The 12,015-nt window shown below is 43.2% G+C and overlaps 1 protein-coding gene across 4 annotated transcripts in view; it reads left to right on the forward strand.

Annotated features, from left to right (window-relative positions):
* LOC102133047 (uncharacterized) overlaps nucleotides 1-12,015 on the forward strand; it is a 697,922-nt gene that overhangs the window by 243,261 nt on the left and 442,646 nt on the right. The gene's annotated exons all lie outside the window — the stretch shown is intronic.

A 12,015-nucleotide genomic window follows, 5' to 3' on the forward strand; every position in this document is an offset into this window, starting at 1 on the left:
ATCAAGCTATTTTATGGCACCATCCAGGGCAGTTGAATCACCCCATATCACACAGTATGTGCTTTTTGAGGTTGGACCGTGTCACACAATCTTCTTGAGGTTCACCCAGTTTTTGCATGTATGAATGATTTGTTCCTTTGCATTGCTAAGTAGTAATCTATGCTGTGGATACATGTTGGTAACCATTCACCCGTTGGAAGGTGCTTGGATTGTATGAAGCTGCTATGGCCATTCATGTCTAGGTTTTGTATGTACCTAAGCTTTTTTGGAATACACGCCTAGAAGCACAGTTGCTGGGTTATATGGGAAGTTGATTTCAGTTTTTAAAGAAACTATCCAACTATTTTCCAGAGTAGCTGTACCATTTTACATTCCTGCCATTAATGTATAAGTGATCCAGTTTCTCCTCATCCTCAGCAACATTTGATATTATTATTTTTGTTTTCACTACTGTGATAAATATACAGTGATATCTCATTGTAGTTTTAATTTGCATTTTCCTAATAGCTGATAATGTTGAACTTCCATTCATGTACTTATTTGAATGTCCTCTTTGGTGAAATATCTATTCATGTCTTTTGCTCATTCTCTCATTAGATTGAATTTTGAGATTTCTTTCTATATTTTAGATGCAAGTTGTTTGCCAGGTATGTCATTTGCAAATATTTTATCTTGGTCTTCTTTCATCTTCTTGACATTTAAAAAAATTTTGATGAGTTCTAATTTTTCAACTTTTTTCCTTGCTTTTGGTATCAGGTCTAAGCATGCTTTGACTAGCCCTAAGTCCTGATGATTTTCTCTCGTAATTATTTTTTCCTAAAAGTTTTAGGGTTTTATATTTTACCTTAAGCCTGTGATCTATTTTGAGTTAATTTGTGTATAAGATGTGAAGTTTGCATCAAGGTCCGTTTTTTGTGCCTGTGAATGTCCAATAGTTCCAGCACCATTTGTTGAAAAGGCTGTCCCTCCTTCATTAAGTTGCTCCACACTTTTGTCAAAAATCTGTTGGGTGTATTCCTGTGTGTCTATATCTGGATTCTCTGCCCTGTTTCACTGATCTATATGTCTGCCCCTCTGCCAACACCACACTTGACTACTATGGATATGTTGTGTCTCCAAATCTGGTAGACTCATTCCTTCTACTTTATTCTTCTTTTTCAAAATTATTTTGGCTATTCTAGGACATTCCTATTTTCACATATATTTTAGAATAGGCTCATCTATGTTTACAAAAAAAATTTGCTAGGATTTAAATAGCAATTATATTAAATCTATACATCCACTTGGAAATGTTTGACATTTTCACTATGTTAAGTCTTCTAATCCATGAACATAGTATGTCTCTCCGATTATTTAGGTCTTTTAAAATTCATTTCTTCATACAGATTCTGTACATCTTTCTTCCTTTGGACCAATTATAAGTGGTGTTAAATTTCTGTTTTTGGTTTCCACTTGTTTATTGTTAGTTTATAAAAATGCAACTGATTTTTTTATTATATCCTAAAACCTTGTTGAACTCATTTATTAGTTCTAAGAGTTTTTGTAGATTCCTTGGAATTTTCTATGTGGAAAATCATCTGCAAATATAGACTATTTTCTTTTTTCCTTTCAATCTATATGTCTTTAATTTTCCTTTCTTGCTTTATTGTCCTGACTAAAACTTCTACTACTAGGCTGAATAAGAGTGGTGAAAGCAGACATTTTTGCCTTTTGCTAAACTCAACGAGAAAACATTTAGTCTTTTACCATTAAGTATGATATTAGCTGTAGTTTTTTTTGCAGGTACTGTCTATACAGTTTATGAAGTTCCTCTGCATCCATAGTTTGCTCAGAATTCTTATCATAAGTAGGTATTAGATTTTATCAAGTCCTTTTTCTGCATCAATTAGTATGAGCATGTGATTTTTCTGTCGCCTGTTGATGTGGTGGATGACACTGATTTATTTTTGGATATTGATATCCAAAAATACTTTGCATGCTTAAATCCCACTTGGCCATGGTATATTACTATTTTTGTGCAATTCTGGATTTGGTTGGCACATATAGATATATATATATATATATAATATAGATATAATATATGTATATTATATCGACATAATATATATACATATGGATATGTTGTATATATATGTATACATAATATGTGTATATATATGCATATATAATATATATACATATATTATGTCGATATAATATATGTGTGTGTGTGTATATATATAGTATATCCAAGTTCATTAGAAACATTGGTCTGTAGTTTTCTTTTATGTTTGGCTGATTTGGGTATCAAGGTGCTACTGGCCTCATAAAATGAGTTGGGAGGCGTTCCTTCCTGTTCTATTTTCTGGAGAAGATTGTGCAAAATTGGTTTTAATTCGCCTTTAAATCTTTGTAAGATCCTTCAGTGAAACCATCTAGGCATGGATATTTCTTTTTCTAGAGTTTGAAAATTACAAATTCAGTTCTTCAAAAGCTATAATACTACACATGTTTTCATTTTTGAAATGCCACAGGTAGACTTTATGAGAGCTTCTTCAGCAAGAAGCACAGGTTTGTGGCGGGGTGAAGGAATGAGAGATGCAGATGATGTGGACCAGTGCTGCCATGATCCTGACATTCCTCACTTACAAAATGGTCTTATCGAATGCAGCATTGACGTAGAAGTTCACCTTTCTCCTTTTATATTCTTAAGACATTTTTGATATTATTTTGTTAAACTCCATTATTTCTTATTTCTCTTACTCTTTTAAAAATCTCGAACCCTTACAGGATAGAAAAACTTGTGGTTTTAACCTAGTTTCCACTCTCTCTCTTTTTCCTCCCTCTATTATATTTAGAAGTGTTTCCAAAGTTGATTTCTTTGCTTGAGTTTGTTACACAAAGCAAGCATCTGCCCCAGTAACTAATGGAAGCTGAAAATCGATTCCCGGCAACATCCCTATTTGTGTGAAGTAAAGTTTTAAACCATCCATGTTACAGCAGGAAATGAATCACAAGATCCCCCCATGACCTATAGCAATGTCAGTCAAGGGAGCCCGAGTTAGAAAGTGTAATGCTCCTGGAGCATAACGTCTCCTTTCCAAAGCTGCTTAAAAACATCTGTGGGAAACAGAAGGTTACATGGATACTCTCTGTACCTGGTACGCTGGCTACTGGTATGTGGCACTTGACAAATTCCTTTCTCTCTGGGATCTAGAAACGTGCTTGCCACCAGGTAATGTTTATAAAGGGCTTTCGTGTGCATTACTTAAAAAATATGTTTCTTTACTTAGCTCAGAGAGAGGTACAAATTATGTCATCAAGACCCAAATATACCTTGCAAATGTTCCAAATGTATTTTATGTTTTTGATGAGAAACAGATACTCCACAGAACCCTCGTTTGGCCATGATGGTGAAGTTGGGTGGTTATTGTGGAGGTGTGGGATGCACACACAGGAGAGCGTAGAGTCAGGGGCCACTGTGGCTTGGCTTGCTGTTTGTAGGAGCAAGAGACTATCCTGATCCTTATAGGGTGCCTCACCCACCCCGCAGAGCTAAAGGCAAAAGCGGGCACTGCTGGCTTCACCATATGGAATAGTCTTACAAGAAAGCCTCCCATTATTTAGAAATTCGTTATTGTCAGTAAACAAAATGCCCTCATCTCGGTGTTTTTAATGTTAAGGGAGAAGGGTATGGCATTAATCACTCACATCCCAAAGCAGATCATGTGTCCCTGAAAGCAGTGTCTGTGTAAAGAGCAAATTCAGATTTTATCGATGATTTCTCTTTGGGCTGCTATTTATTTTACCTTCAGAATCTGTGAAATGCTGCTGATCTTTTTATTTCTTAGGGGATGAACAATTGCAGCCTTAAGAGACATTTAAATAATGCTTAATTTTTAAAGCAAAAGAATTAGACAAATGGATGTGTTCAGCCCAGACTTCAGATCAGGTTTCTGTTTTTTAAGCTTAACGTGTGATATTAGCCTATTAAATGGCATTTCTTTATTTGATATATTCTCTATCCCCATTAGATGTCATTTCCATTGATGTTTGTATTGTTTGCGTGTTAGCGCTTCCTATGTTAAACTACGGGGCTGAAGGGAGGAAATAATTAGATTTATGGCTTTGTACTTGTAGTTTTCAATTTAAAGGTCTATTCACAAATAACTCATGCTTTGGTACACACACGGCTATTTTCTATTTAAATTAGCTTATCAAAGTGAAATATCTGCTTTTGCAATTTTTCTGGAGATGAAGAAAGCAGGTGCCCAGTTCCTCCCCTCAGTGGAAACATGACTTGAGATTTTCCACAGCAATAAGCACCCTTAAACATAATAGGCAGCATTAGCATAATTAATGATGATGTTTTTATGTAATTTCTTAATACTCAAGCTCTTCTAGGGCAGCTGGAAGGAGACGACTTCCCGAGTGGCCGGTCTTGAGGCCCCTTGTGGGACGCTGCCCTGATAGCCCCTCACCTGGGAGAATGTGCCGGAGCTGGGAGCTCAGAGCAGCCTGTGGTCATGTTACACCTGGGGCAGAAATACAGATCCAACCCTGAAGACTATGGGAAAAGGGGCCACCACCATCCTTGGCGGTGTCACGGCTCTAAGCATCTGTTCTAGCTGCTCACTGACTCTAGACTCTCTTCATGGGGTTAACATTAATAGTTTTAACGGCTGGGTGTGGTGGCTTACACCTGTAATCTCAGTACTTTGGGAGGCCAAGGCAGGTGCATTGCTTGAGATCAGGAGTTTGAGACCAGCCTGGCCACATGGTGAAATCCCGTCTCTACTAAAAAAAGATAATAATAACAAAAATTAGCCAGGTGTGGTGGTGGCACACACCTGTAATCCCAGCTACTGGGGAGGCTGAAGCAGGAGAATCACTTGAACCCAGAAGCAGAGGTTGCAGTGAGCTGGGATTGCGCCACTGCATCCAGCTTGGGTGACAGAGCAAGACTCCATCCCCAAAAACACAAAAACAAAAGAAAAGAAAGAAACAAACAAAAAACATTGATAGTTTAAGATGATGGCCTTCTCAGCCACGTGGTCTTGGGGTTCGGGCCCAGTTCTACTGCTTCTAGCTGTCGTAATCTGGGGGATCTATTTTAGCTCCTTGAGTCTGTTACCTAGCTTTTAAAATGTGGACAACAGTGTCAGCTTCACATGGACTGGAGAGGATGCAGACAACCCCAGCACACAGGACGTGCTCATTAAGGGCCAGTGACCATTTGTTTGCAGGTGTTTTCATGGCGCAAACAACATAAAAGATTCCACTTCCCACAGAACATATTGAGTATTGGCAGTGGCTTTCTGAACATGTCTGGAGCCAGGTGGATTCAGGTTAGAACCCTGAATCCAACACTTACCCACTGTTTGGCTTGGACTGCTCCCTCGGTGTCTTTGTGTTTGACATTCTTTATTTGCAAAAATGGATGTAAAAAATACCTACCTCAAGGGCTGTAATTCCAGCTGTTATTCGAGCATTTTACGTATTTCATGTCATGAGCTGGCCAGCTCTCGGGAGCTGTGGCCACATGCCTGGCAGGTGAAGGAACTTCCTGGGCAATGGCACCTTTATGGTATCCCATGACGATTTTATTTTCCCATCTTACAGGTGAAGCTATTGAGGGACAGATGTTGATATGGCCTGGGTAGAACTGGGTCTTCTGGGCAGAGAACGCTCAAAGGGCATCTGGGGCAGGCATTGCTGTTCCCTGGGTATCCAGGAAGATGGAGGTGGTCATCGCAGCCGTGTGCACAGCACTCACAGAGTCTGTGGTCTTCCCAGCTCTGCCTGGGTTTCCCTCCCTCTTCTCTCCCAGGGTCCCAGATGTCAGGGATGAGATTCAACCAGGACCCTGTATCTGTGTTCCAGATAGCAGTGTTGACCCCAATCCCTCCTGATTAACTTCGGCTCCTTTGCAAGCGTGCAATGATTATAATGTAGGAAATGATGGGAATTCCAATAAAACATAGGAATTTCAAAATAATTCAGGGGTTCAATGCCTCTTGCAAGCTAAAAGTAACTAAAGACATACAAGTATCAGGAGATCTATTATTTTAACATACAAATAGCTCAGTTAGAAAGTTCATCTGGCAAAATGGCTTCAGTTTTAGGAAGCATTGTTCAACATATGGCAGGAGGTGAAATGAGTTTTATTAAAGACGTTGATATCTTCAGAAGCCACATGTTCGACGGCAAACAGTATTAAATAAGTCGTGTGGGAGCCCTCTGACTTCACTGCTTCCTGGCTGTGTAACCTGAGACAGTGTAACCTATGATTTAATCTCTTAAAGCTTTAGGCTCCATACCTGTGACATGGGATAATGCCACCTCACCTGGATTTTGAGGATTAAATGAAATCATGTATATAAATACATATAAAGTGTGCACTTCAGACCTCAGCACAGTGTGGGTGTTTAAGAACTACACCCTTCTCTGTTCCTGTGACTATGGGGAAAAAGCAAAAGCATTTCGTAGTTTATTAAACGTCCTGTCCATTAACATACTTCTGACTCTGGGTTTTGAAATCCTGTACACATCCCCCCCAGGGCACCTTTCATCTTCCAGAACCCCCAAGCGCTTACAAATCTAGCAAATGAAGATAACCCGCCATTGATGCGTGGGGGCCACTAATCCACTCCTAGAACATGGCCACCTCTGGGTAAAGAGATCAACGAACATTTATCAGCTACATAACACCTCCGTTAAATTCAGCGGAACCCTTTCATAGTGTTTCTTACAGGACGGAGATAAGACAGCAGTGCACGGCGGTTCGGTTTCACCTGTGTGTGTTTACTCAGGTCTTTAGAAGATAAATACTGCAATCAGGGAGTCAAATATTAGGCAATTATAAGACTTCAGAGACTCGATGATGAATTCAGTCCCTTTCTTTCCAGGCGGGGGATGGATTTAAATCAGAAACAATAATCTTGCCCCAAAAGGGAGTTTCACTCCCTTCTGGACTAAAACAGCGCAGGATGAGGAGGCTGTGTCTTCTCTTTGCTTGTGTGTGCGTCCTTTCAGGTGAACTGGGGGCCCGTCAAAGATGGGTACAGCTTAGCCGCACCCTCTCTGCCCTTGGGTAATTGCGTTAAAATTCTTGTGTGGACTTGCAGCAGCTGGCCTGGGCCCTTGGAGCACCGAGTTCATTCCATCTCTCTCCCCTCTAATCTACTGTTGTACGTCAAGCCCTGTATTAATGCTGAGATATCTACATTCTCCCACACACAGACCTGTCGTAGGGTTGCCAGAATTTCCAAAAAAGACAGAGTGCCTACAAATCCACTTGACTGGATGTTTGTGATCATGCTTTCACTTTGCTTCCTTGAGTCACTTAACTCAGGAGGGCTTTCATTTCTCAATATGTGGAATGGGGTCGATAGCCAGTGACCCCATGCCTGCAGGCTGCTCATGTGCTGTCGGCGGTCACACCTGAGTGTGGCAGCCGGATGCCGAGCTGATGCAATGGGGCCCAGCTACTGAGGAGACTGGTGCAGGTTTTGCAGGCCGCTGCCCTCAGCCATGAGCAAGAAGAGGACCTCCCAAGGGGCAGGACAGAGCCCCAGGTTTGGGTTTGGGTATCTCTAGATTTGCCATTTCCCGAGGATGGTGGCTGTTACTGGGAAGCATGAGAAGCAGGAACAGCCCCCCCAGGAAAATAGGGTACTGGATCCCCAGTGTGTAGATGCTGGTGGGAATAACGTGGTCTTCAGAGACATGAATGAGCCACATGGTTAAGGCAAAGGGGGAGAGGGGTAACAGAAAGGAGGAAAAAAGGAGAACAAAAACCTCAGAGGACCAGGACGTGAAAAGCAGCAAGGTATAGGAAAGTTGGATTGGAGAGGAGAGGTGGGAGTAAAGACAGAGGAAGGGCATGAGAGCCTGGACAGGCAGCGGGGCTGAAATCGCAGCTGCTTTGTCCTAGCTTCCTTTATTGAGAACATATTGGATACCAGGCACCGTGCTGCGTATCTCACATACGGAGTCTCGCGGCCTCCCCCACAAGTCCGTGAGGTGGATATTATGGTCCAGGCTTTACAGTGAGGGAACTGTGTCTCAAAAAATGGAGTTTCCAGGGTCACACAGCTGCTAAGGGATGGGGCAGAATTCACAGCCGGGTCTGCCCCGCCTGCCCATTGGCCTTGGCATTGCACAGAATATGGTCTGCACTAGAGGTGGCAAACTTTTTCTGTAAAGAGCTAGGTAGTCACATCTTTTAGCTTTGCTAGTCTCATAATCTCTCTGAACAGCTACTTAACCCTATTTATGTAGCCCCAAAGCAGCACAGGCAATATGTAAATGAATGGCCATAGCTGTACACCAATAAAACTTTATTCACAAAACAGGCAGTGGGCCAGAGTTGGCCTGAGAGCCTAATTTGCTGCAGCCTGGTTTACATAAAAGTGAGCAGCTCCACTGCGGGAAGGGGGTTCAACATACCCCGAGGGAAACAGAAACAGGAGAGCGTAGGAGACCAAGGAGCAAGTTTATTAGAGACAAGACAAGGTGATGCTCTGGCTACCAGCAGGTTATGATGACAGTGATTCTTACCGCAGTTTAAAACTTTCATAATCATTTGTGCTTCTAAACATTTTTCCCATACTTAAAAAATACAAATTAAGTAACTCAGTGTCCTTGATTTGAATATTTTCTCTCCTAAGCCCCAGTCCCCAGTATCTTCTCCTGTTCCTGGTGTTCTCCCCAGAAGCTGTTCGGTCCTGCACCTTCCTGAGATGCTCTCGGGAGGCTCCCAGGAGGGAGCTCAGCCCCAATTGAGGGGCGACGGAGAGCTGAGCTTGTGCGGGCTTTATTGCCAGCTCAGAGCCTTTGTGATCGCTGTCTCTTTTGTACGGTTGGGAGTCAAGAGAATCGTTCCAAGTCTTCTACGTTTTCTTTAAAAATATCAGAAGTGAGCAGGAATGATTTTTCAGCCAGTGAAAGTGACCTGATGGAAGATTTGGGATTGGTGTATGCACTTTCTGTTTGTCTGAAGCCCTCTGCTACAGGTACTTTTATAATTCCTTCTGGCTGACAGTAAAACACCTTGAAAATGAGACAGGGAGGTAGTATATCAGCACAAACTTGAACTTTCAGTTGCAAAGCACTGACCTGCATCAACAGTTTGAAGAAAAATACAGAAAACCATGCCCCTCATCCAACAAGGAAGCAACTCAAGGGTGCAGCAGCCACCATGGCCGCCCAGGAGTAGAACCTGCATTCTCATTCTGTGCCCAAGAAGGGCGCTGCAGCAACGTCACCATCACTGCTTTGCCTCTTCCTCTCGCCTCTGTCCCTCAGCAGTACCAGGAAAGATTTCTTTGTGTTTTCAAGTGTCTCCTCTGAGCCTCCTGCTTCCTCATAGTTTCACCTCTGCCCAGCAGTTGCGCCTCAGCCTTGCTATGCCCATGAGAACGCACCTGTGAAGTCCGAGGGCATCGTCAGAGATGAGGGTGGTCCCTTCAAAATGCCTGGAGAGTCTCCTGGCTCCTGGAATGCAAACATGCAGCAGAAAGCTGTGATTGCGGAAAGACGCCGGGAGTTTATGCTAGCAACCAGATCTTCACAAAAGACTAGCAACCTGTTCACTCTCATTTCTGCTTTTACTGTCTGCCCTAGTGGCATGAACTTGTTAGTAGCCTCTTTGAGGACTAGAACACATCGTCTCATGATTTCCAGCAGGAAGCCAGGCATCCTGGAAGATGTGTGCTCCAATTTCCATCAACCATGAAAAGATTAGGCGAGGTGAGTTTTGGGGAGTAGAAAACCCACATCTGGCTTTTTTCTAAGCACAGATACCACTTTCAGGTCATCAACATAGCATCCTTACCTTAGAACCAGGAAGCTCCAGTTTGTCAAAGCCCTGCTAACTATTAGAGCAGGGGCCGGCTCACGGTAGCCCACACCTGGCCCACACCTGGCTTCGTACAGCTGGTGATCTCAGAATGCCCTCTCCATTTTTAAGTGGTTGGAAAACAAATTAAAAGAAGCGTGGTATCTCATGACACATGAAATTTATATAAAATTCAAATTTCAATGTTCCTAAATAAAGTTTGATTGGAACAACCCCACCCCCAAGCATTTGCATAGCTGGTGCTGCTTTTGAGCTACACTGGCAGAACTGAGTAGTCGCAATGGAGACCGTGTGGCCTGAGAAGCCAAAACTATGTATTATTTCTTTTTTCAGAGAAGAAGTTTGCTGACGCCTGCACTAGAGGTGATGCCTGGCACTTCACTTGCTTTCCCTCATCTGCATGATCTGCTAAGTTCTGTTAGGGACCCTGCACTGCCCTTCTGAAATATTTCCAATCTGCTCTCAACCCACAGTGTGGGGAACTTCAAAATGCAACAAAGCAAAACTCTGATGAATAAATAAAAGTGCACAATAGTTGACTGTTTGACATTAAAGACCCAGGCACAGCAGGCCAACCAAACCCGTCCCCATTTCAAATCGTTCTCCCCAAACATAATGCATTTCAGCAAAGATTGAGGAACCCTGCTTGCTCCAGGCACGGCGGCCACAGGGCCCAGGCAGCAGGCCCGGGAAGGCTGAATGCATTCCGCCTCTCTCTTCTGATACCTCTTTGTTAAGGTCTCCCGGGAATCCAGCTTCCTTTGTGCAGGCAGCTGCGTTTCCAGTGCGTGGTGCAGGAGGCAGGCAGGGGAAGTGTGGGCAGGCCGGTGCTGATTTGCAATCGGATGACCATTGTTTTTCTCCTGCTCTGCACTAAGTCTCTGGAATCTATCAGTTATATAGATTATGTAACAAGAGCCAATAGCTGGGTGAAAACAAGCTTCAGAAAAACAGAAAGCTGAACAGCAACAACAACAAGAAAGGCAGATCCAAGGGAGGTTATGAAATGGAGATTGACCTGTCTCCCTCTCTCTCTCCCTCCAAGCCACGGCTTTACAGTTGGCTAACTTTGCTGTAATTGAGTCTGAAGGTTGAGTCCTTGTTCTTTAAGAATTGCCAATGGAGCCCTCTAATCCTCTGTGGTCTCCTCAGTGAATCAGGACTTTGGTTTATTGACATGTAATTAGATCAGTATGTCACTACATCAATGCCAGTGTAAACATCCCAGAGTAAGTAGCTGATCCTTACAAGATCAGTGACCTAATCTCCACTGGGATGCCAACCGGCTTTGTCAACACTCCAGTTGAGGACTGTATCTCTTTTCCTGATGTCTGACTCCAGCAAGGTGGGGGCTGGAACCGAAGCAGGAATCTGCCACCTCAAGACCTTCTTATTGACACTTGGGCTCTTCCATGACCTTCATTACTGAGGGGCACCAGTGACGTAAAATAAATACTACCGGGGCATGCGAATTCCATCTCATTCTCATGTCTTCCCTCTGCGTTTCTCACTATTAGGAAGAAGTACATTCAGCAGAAAAGCCAGCATAGAAAGCACCTGAGATGTCCATTGCCCGTGAGAGTTTCACTGCTCACCCACACTTTCAATTAATGTGACTTAATTTCAAGGAAAAGAAGCTTGGGTGCTTATTCTGATGTTTATTGATAACACTACCAATGACTGCAGAAACATGCTAGGTATGTAACATTCAGTCAGCAGAGACCGGCTCACAGATGGTGGTTGGGGCTGCTGTTCGCTGGGCATTTGCCGAGGGCTGGAGTCTGTGCCAAGCGGGTGTTTGCATCTGCCTCCTCACTCGTTCCCTGATGCTCTGAGGAAGTGTCCTGAGCATCTCTGCTGAACCGATGAAGGAGCCGAGCCTCAGAGAGGGCCACTGTCTTGCTAAACATCACACAGGTTGGAAAGCAGGTGGAAATCAGGCCTGTCTGATGGCGTCATCTGTACGTGTAACTATCACACTAAATGGCAACGGGGGTTTCCAGCTGCTGCAAGGATTGGCCTTGGTAACTCCAGTGATTGGCGGCCAGTGCAGAGGAGGGATAGAAGGAAGCCTAGTGGGCTCAACAGGAGTCCAGACTCAAAGAAAGAAACTTGGCTGGCAGACAGTCTACCTAAGAGGAGATGTGGCTGACTTTAGGATAAAGGGCAGAGCT

The sequence above is a fragment of the Macaca fascicularis genome, chromosome 17, assembly GCF_037993035.2.
Source record: "Macaca fascicularis isolate 582-1 chromosome 17, T2T-MFA8v1.1".
NCBI classification, from domain to species: Eukaryota; Metazoa; Chordata; class Mammalia; order Primates; family Cercopithecidae; genus Macaca; species Macaca fascicularis.